This window comes from Bubalus kerabau, chromosome 1 (assembly GCF_029407905.1).
Source record: "Bubalus kerabau isolate K-KA32 ecotype Philippines breed swamp buffalo chromosome 1, PCC_UOA_SB_1v2, whole genome shotgun sequence".
NCBI classification, from domain to species: domain Eukaryota; kingdom Metazoa; phylum Chordata; class Mammalia; order Artiodactyla; family Bovidae; genus Bubalus; species Bubalus kerabau.
In genome coordinates, this window is record NC_073624.1 from 114,085,238 (window position 1) to 114,093,481 (window position 8,244).

At 37.1% G+C, this 8,244-nt stretch overlaps 1 pseudogene; it reads left to right on the plus strand.

Annotated features, from left to right (window-relative positions):
* The first annotated feature begins 5,698 nt into the window (after nt 1-5,698).
* On the plus strand, nt 5,699-7,540 carry LOC129653025 (tigger transposable element-derived protein 1-like; annotated as a pseudogene).
* The last annotated feature ends 704 nt before the right edge of the window (nt 7,541-8,244 follow it).

The window sequence follows — 8,244 nt, forward strand, 5'->3', positions numbered from 1 at the left end:
TCTTGTTTAGTCACTAGGTCGTGTCTGACTCTTTGCAACCCCATGGGCTGCAGCCAGCCTTCCCTGTCCTTCACTATCTCTCGGAGCTTGCTCAAACTCATGTCCATTCAGTCAGTGATGGCATCCAACCACCTCATCATCTGTCACCCCCTTCTCTTCCTGCCCTCAGTCTTTCCCAGCTTCAGGGTCTTTTCCAATTAGTCAGCTCTTCACATCAGGTGACCGAAATATTGAGGCTTCAGCTTCAGCATCAGTCCTTCCAGTGAAAATTCAGTTTATCTCCTTTAAGATTGACTGGTTTGAGCTCTTTGCAGAGAAAGGGACTCTAAAGAGTCTTCCCCAGCACCACAGTTTGAAAACATCTATTCTTTATGGTCCAACTCTCACATTCATTCATGACTACTGGAAAAACCATGGCTTTGACTATATGAATCTTTGCAAAATGACATTTCTACTTTTTAGTATGCTGTCTAGGTTTGTCATAGCTTTTCTTCCAAGGTGCAAGCATCTTTTAATTTTATGGCTGAGGCACCTTGTTTAATTGACTCTAAGTTTTCTGTTATGTTCAGCTAAGCTTAAACCTTCAGTAACATAGCTTCCATCATCTAATCTGCCACAAAGAATTACTGATTTAGGGAAAAAGAATTGCCTTTTGAAGAAACAGTACTGTTTTGTGGCAGATGGTGACATGAGCTTGGGCCACTGAATAGGACTCTCAGTGATGCAGTTCCTCACCAGTTAGTCAATATTCCTTTCCAGAGCTTACAAAGCATTGATTTTACACTTACTTTTCAAATACCTAACATCAACCTAGATCAGAATTCACCAGGTGTTTTTTTGTTGTTGTTGTTGTTTTTAAGACAAAATTAAACACACAAAGAGCTGTAGATCTACACACTGACAGTAAAAAGAGAGGGACACAATAGTAGCAGAATCAATCTGGAGTGAAAAAAGAGGCCTATCAGACGGACCCCAGAGTGGCACTGTACACCATAATGGAGCCTATTAGCTTGTAATCATATCAACTCATTATCATGCATCACAAGGTATTTTAAAATGCTAGTTTCTTTCTGGATAGACAGTAGTGCTTTCGCTCAGTTCCCTCTAGCAGTCACAGGTGTGCAGGTACATTACGCTGCATGCTCAGATTTCCAATCATGAGGCGAGCACTGAGAATAATTCACATGGACTGATCAGCAGGCTTATGTGTTTTTCCCATATATATATTGGAAATTTTCTTCATCCCATATCTTGGTTTCATATTTTGTGGTTAACTAGCTTTCTTTCTCTGTTTCTGCCCTCAAGTGAAGAGGTACTCTTTCAAATATTAAGCCTACTGATATTAACTAATATTAATTTACAAAACCCAGTTACTGCTGACTGTTTGAAACTCAACTCAATTACTTCATACTTACCAGTATAAGAATTTGGAGACCACCTCACCTGACCTCCATCAAAGTTGGTTTTTAATAGAAAAAGAAGCAACTAAAAAGCATACATACCATCACTTCTAATTCATATTTATGAAAGTGAGTGTTTTAGTGAAAATTTTGGTTTACAGATACTGCAAACTAGAACTTTGGAATAAAAAAGAATAGTTATATCCTAATAAAGATATTTATTATTTTTAAATTACACTCCTAAAAATCATATATATATGTATACACACACACACACATATATATAAAATAAACCCTATATAATGATCAATATTATCTCTAACAAAATATCTGATAGGAAAGTCTACGTATCAAAGAAAAGACTCATGAATCAGAATTTGGATTTACTAAGATACAGGGTAGGCCATGGTCTCCTGATGTTTTTGGAGGATCTTCCTTTGAACCCAAAGACTCTCCCACATGTCTACATGATATCTTATTTTTGAAATGTCACTGTTTGCTGAAGGATACCAAAGTAGCTCACTGAATCAGAAGGAAGACTAGAAAAACTCCCCAAAGAAATAGAGGGAATTAAGATTCAATGAAGATTCAGCACGGACACGTACGCTTAAGATGTGTGGCAGATTATATTATGCTCTCAATTCTCCATTCCCTTCTAATAACATTATACATTCACACCCTTGCCATAGTCTCTTGGTCGAAAAAGTATATTTCCTGGCCTCCTGACTTTGGGCTTGGGCATGTGACTTGCTGTATTCAATTGGATATTAGTGGGCATGATAGAGCAAAGGCTTGCAAAAAGTGCATTTACCAGGCATGCTGCTATCACAGAAAACATGAGCCATATGGAGAAATCCTAAATGCTAGGCATGGCCTGGAGCCAAGTTCAGCCACGCACAGTCACGATCAGCTGAGCCCCAGTTAACATGCAACGCATGAGTGAGAAGCAAATGCTTCTGTTGTATGCCACCGAGATTTCTGTCATAGTTTATTGTGAGCATAAGCTGAACGATACAGGAAAACAATGGCCCCAGTACTACTGGTCACTGATGGCCATAGATGCTGTTTAAAATAGCAATAGATATCCCTCTGCTTTTCTGATTTTCCCCTTAATTTTCAAGACAAAATTGGGTAATTATATATCAAAATGGTAATATAGCTCCTTCCACTTTCATGGAAGCAAGTGAGGTCATTTCCCAAATATATAACTGTTATGTCAAAACAGGAAGGGTGTTCTGATACTGGATAGACAAGACAACAGATATACACTACAATTACCCAAGAAAAAGACATAAGCATGCAAAAGAATCCCAATTTAGGAAGATAAAGACTAACATTGCAGCATTTTCAAAAGCTGTTCCTTAATACTTAACAAGTATTAACCAAAATAATAGCTCAATATTTATTTTTAAAATCTGGAATACAAAAGAAAATTTGCCATCTTTCCTTCAGGTTTTTCTCTGAGCTTTTAAAATATATAATGTCATAAACACACACAGACAACATTTTTGAGACCTTGCTAAGTAACAAAAGGCATATTCGTAGCAGTCCCTAAGTTTGACCAATGACCTGGTTTTTTGGCATTTCATATGTGATGTGTTTTATTTGTGCCTGATAATATAAATTGAGAAATACTATTAGAGGAAATCACAAAGTACTTTTGGATACAAGGAAATAGTGACTAATTGTGTCTGCCAAGAGTTGCATTTAGAGAGGGATTCTTGTGAGCAGAATCTAGAATGAGGCATAGGAATTTTCCAGGGAAACTTTTGAGAGAAGAGCAGTTCAAGTACAGAAAAGACAGTCTAATATTGAAAGACAGATATATAATGAAGTACTTGAAAATTTCAGACAAGCGAGGATGGTGGAAGTTTAAATGTTTGTGATGGTGGATATAGCAAAGGCAATAAGTAAAAGCACTCTGGTGTGGTGCTTAAGAGCATGGACTTTAGCCTTCAGCACACCAGAGTAACTGGCTCTGTGAACCTGGGCAAAATCAGTTACTTCTCCCTGTCCCAGCTTCTTGAGTTATGAGGTGCTAAACTTGATGGCACATTCAAAGAATGCCAAGCAATTCAAATAGGCTGCAGTAAAGCATGGGAGGTAGGGAAGGGTAAGTAAGAGGAATATATACTGGAAAAATCCTCAAAGAAAAAAAAAAAGCTGATTGAATATACACTCTGAGGTAGGTACTTCTCTGTACAGTTTATATACATAAACTAATTTATCTTCAAAATAATCACAAAGGTAGATACTATACTTTGCCTCATTACAAATGAGGGAATTGGAGCAAAAAGATATTAAGTAATTGACTCAAAGTGACACAATTAGTAAATTGCAGAACTGAATTCGTTGCTCTGGTCACCATGTTCCAGGGTCCATGCTTCTAACCACTATGCCAGTGCCTTTCAAAGTAATTTTGTTAATCTCAATCCACAGCAAGAAATGTGTTTCATGTCATAAATTACTGTATGTGTGTGTATTTCAATTTCACAAAATTACAATTATCCTTACTAAGTGTGATTTATGTAGATATTTCTATTCTAGTACAACCTACTTAATTATTTTAGAACTATTGGTCAAAGCAAAAGGATAAATTTATTTTGGAACCATTTGATCATAGTCTACTATGTGAATAATACTGCACTTTGTCCTAATTTGCACCCCTTCGAAGGAATTTAGAATTTACTCTACAAATAGAGAGAGAGAAAATGAAGGGCTTAAAATAAGGGACTAATCTAATCAGATAATGTGGTTTAAAAATATTATCCCCAATAGTGTGGATGTTAAATTGGAGAGAGTCGGCATTGGAAGGAACAAACCTACTTAAGAGATTTTTTTTTAATATTAAAAAAGAAAATAAAGCATGGAGAGCAGGAGACAGAAAATACAACAAAAAAGACATGACAGAGACTGATTAAATCCAGAAGATGAAACAGAGGAGTGAGTGGAGGACAACTCCCATATTTCCAATTTTATTATGCAGGAAGATGAATGTAGAGATGAATAGCTCTCTGTCGCCATTTAACATTATATCATTTTCCCTAAGCAACAAGTTTATTCCATATTTGTTCTACTTGATCTGTAGTTCATTTACTCCTTCATACATTAATTCAACAAATATTAGCCCCTGCTATAGAGCGGGTTTTGGTTTAGCTGCCTGATGGAAAAAATTACAAAGGGAAGTGGAATAGGGAATGTGAGGATGGGGGTGGGAGCTCAAAATCTTAAATTCGATGGGGAGAGAAGCCTCCTGAGGAAAGTGAGACTTGAATAATAACCTGTAAGATGTCAGGCAGTGGGTCTTATATTTCAGAATATTTTTTAAGTTCCACCATCTTTGATACTTCAATTTTCCTGATTTTATTCATCTTAATTTTTATTGTTCTCTTTTTAGGTGACCCTTCTCCTTCTATTTGACCCAAAGTATCGAATACATATATAAGAGCTGACTATTGGAAAAGGCCCTGATGCTGGGAAAGATTGATAGCAAAAGGAGAAAAGGGCAGCAGAGGATGAGATGGTTGGATGGCATCACTGACTCAATGGACATGAGTTTGAGCAAGCTCCAGGAGATAGTGAAGGACAGGGAAGCCTGGTTTGCTGCAGTCCACAGGGTCGCAGAGAGTTGGACACAACTTAATGACTGAACAACAACAAGTTGAATATATAAAGTATATATTATTAACCAAGCATTGAAATAAATTGCTTTATAAATATTATATAATTTAATCACCAAAACCTTTGAAATTTTAATTTTATTATTCCCATTTACAATGAAAAAAACAGTTGCTTAGATGCTTACGTACTATGCTTGAACTCACAGAGCTAGTGTGAGAGGAGAATTTCATCTCTAGCTACAAAGATTTAACCATTGCAGGTCTTAGCCATTATTCTATATATATTAATTTGTTTATGTAGGCACACCTCAATTTTATTGTGTTCATAGATATTGTGATTTTTACAAATTCAAGGTTAATGGAAACCCTGCATTGAGCAAGCCTATGAGTGTCAATTTTCTAACACTAGCTCTCATCTGTGTGTAACATTTTAGTAATTCTTACAATATCTCAAACTTTCTCTTTATTATGATCATGGTGATCTGTGATCAGTGATCTTTGAAGTCACTATTGCAATTGTTTCGGGGTACCATGAATGGCACCAATATAAAAAGACAAACAATCTTTAAGTGTGTCTGTTCTGACCGCTCCATTGACCCAGTCTCTCTCCCTCTCCTTGGAACTCCCTACTCCCTGGGTCACAAAAATACTGAAATTAGGTCAGTTAACAATCCTACAATGGCCTCTTAGTGTTCAAGTGAATGAAGACTTGCATATCTCTCACTTTGAATCAAAAGTTAGAAATGATTAGTCCTAGTGAGGAAGCCATGTTGAAAGCTGAGATAGGCTGAAAGCTAGGCCTCTTGTGTCTAGTTACCCAAGCTGTGAATGCAAAGGTAATGTTCTTCAAAGAAACTACTATTTCAGTGAACACACAAATGATAAGAAATGGAAACAGCCTTATTGCTGACATGGAGAAAGTTTCAATCATCTGGAGAGATCAAACCAGCCACAACATTCCCTTAGGCCAAAGCCAAGTTCAGAGAAAGGCCTCAACTTTCTTTAATTCTATGAAGGCTGAGAGAGCTGAGGAAGCTGTGAAAGAAGAGCTTGAAGCCAGCAGAGGAGGGTTCATGAGGTTTAAGGAAAGAAGCCATCTCCATAACATCAAAGTGCAAGGTGAAGAAGCAAGTGCTAATGTAGAAGCAAGTTATCCAGGTCTAGCTAACATCATGAATGAAGGTGGTTACTCCAAACAACAGATTTCCATGTAGACAAAAAAAAATCCTTATATTGGAAGAAGAAGCCATCTCGACTTGCAAAAGGAGAGAGGAAACACCACTGCCTAACTTCAAAGATCAAAAGACAGGTAGCCTCTTTTGTTAGGGACTAATGCATCTGGTGACTTGAAGTTGAAGCCAATGCTTGTTTACCATTCCCAAAATCCTAGGGCCCATCAGAATTAAGCTAAATCTACTCTGCCTGTTTTCTACAAATGCAACAACAAAGCTCAGATGACGTTTATCTGTTGACAACATTGTTTACTGAATATTTTAAGCCCACTATTGAGACCCACTGCTCAGAAAAAAAAAGACTTTTCAAACAATAACCGCTCATTGACAACGTGCATGGTCACTCAAGAGCTCTGGTGGCAATGTAAATAAGATTAATACTGTTTTCATGCTGCAAAGATAACATCTATTCTGCAGCCCATGGATCAAGGAGTAATTTTGGCTTTCAAGTCTTATTATTTAAGAAACACATTTTGTGAGGCTGCCATAGCTTGGGATTCCTCTGATGGATCGGGGCAAAGTCCGCTGAGCCTTTTTGGGAAGGATTCACCATTCTAGATGCCAATAAACACATTCATGGGTCATCAAAATAACAACATTAACAAGAGTTTAGAAGAAGTTGATTCCAACCCTCATGGATGACTTCAGGAAGTTCAAGATTTCAGTGGAGGAAATAACTTAAGATGTGGCAGAAGTAGCAAGAGAACTAAAGTTAGAAGTGGAACCTGAAGATGTTACTGAGTTGTGGAATCTCACAATAAAGAACTGAGCTGCTTCCTTATGGCTGAACAAAGGAAGTGGTTTCTTGAGATGAAATCTACCTGGTGAAGATGCTGTGAAAATAACTGAAATGACAACAGAGGATTTAGAATATTACATAAACTGAATTGATAAAACAGCAGTAGGGTTTGAGAGGATTGACTCCAATTTGGAAAGATGTTCTGCTGCTGCTGCTGCTGCTAAGTCGCTTCAGTCATGTCCGACTCTGTGCGACCCCATAGACGGTAGCCCACCAGGCTCCCCCGTCCCTGGGATTCTCCAGGCAAGAACACTAGAGTGGGTTGCCATTTCCTTCTCCAATGGAAAGATGTTCTACTGTGGGTGAAATGCTATCAAGCAGCATTGCATGCTACAAGGGATTCATTCATGAAAGGAAGAGCCAATCAGTGTGGCAAACATTATTGTCTTATTTTAAGAAATTGCTACCCCTACTTCAACAACCACCACCCTAAACAATCAGCAGCCACCAACATGGAGGAAAGATCCACCGGCAGCAAAAGGATTATGACTTGCTGAAGACTTAGATGAGGGCTGGAATTTGGGGAATCAAAATATTTTTAATTAGGGAATGTATTTTTTCTTTTAGGCATAAAGCCTAAGAAGGCATAAATTCTTTTAAGCATAAAGCTATTGCACACTTGATAGATGATAGCATAAGGTAAATACAATTTTTATATGCATTGGGAAACAAAAAAAATTCTTGTGACTCACTTTATTATGGTGGTCTGGAACTGAACCTGCAATAATCCTGAGGTATATCTGTATTTGTTTATTTGAAAATCTTAATTTATTTGTAAATTTCATCTTAGTTTACTTGTATAACACTTCAGGTCTTACTAATTGGAACTGTTTGTACTTGTAGAGTCAAAATTTCATATCTGATCATCTGATATTCTTGAACTGTATTTATTTTAAGATTATTGAGGCAGAAGGATTATGATACTTTTTATTAAAATATTTTATTGCTGAAGTCCAAGGCATATTTCTAACTATCTTTCTTTGCTATTATGAATTTCACAATGATATAGTCCTTTCCTGCTAAAGGACCCAATACTATATAGGTAAGTAAGTATGGACCACTCTATAGTGACCCTGGCTAAGACCACAGTGAGTACAAAAATAGATCATTAGAAGCCTGATGGGAATAGAAATCTAAAATCCTGTGTATGCATTCCTGAAAGCGTTAGTAGAATATTGTTTAGAAATGCAACA